Source organism: Penaeus monodon, chromosome 34, assembly GCF_015228065.2.
Source record: "Penaeus monodon isolate SGIC_2016 chromosome 34, NSTDA_Pmon_1, whole genome shotgun sequence".
Classification (NCBI taxonomy): Eukaryota; Metazoa; Arthropoda; class Malacostraca; order Decapoda; family Penaeidae; genus Penaeus; species Penaeus monodon.
In genome coordinates this window covers 26263955-26264199 of record NC_051419.1, presented here as the reverse complement: position 1 = coordinate 26264199, position 245 = coordinate 26263955, and the positions used below count along the sequence as shown (strand labels likewise).

The 245-nt window shown below is 19.2% G+C and overlaps 1 protein-coding gene across 1 annotated transcript in view; it reads left to right on the top strand.

The window, feature by feature from the left end:
• LOC119594865 (ionotropic receptor 93a-like) overlaps window positions 1–245 on the top strand; it is a 36843-nt gene that overhangs the window by 11365 nt on the left and 25233 nt on the right.

Genomic DNA, 245 nt, shown 5'->3' with positions numbered 1-245 from the left:
TACTTTCTAAAATAATACATATACAAAAAAATTGAGTATTTTAAAGTAAATCACCAAATATAAATAAGAATTAAATTTCTAAATAATAAACCACATCCAATATTTATGTTCAAAAGAAAATAGAAAAAAATTGGCAACAAAAGTTAATGGAAAATGAATGAATAAATAGACAAATAATTAATTGAACAGATGCGTAATGAAGATAAATAGATTATCAAATAAATGAATAAATAACAGATAAAGGA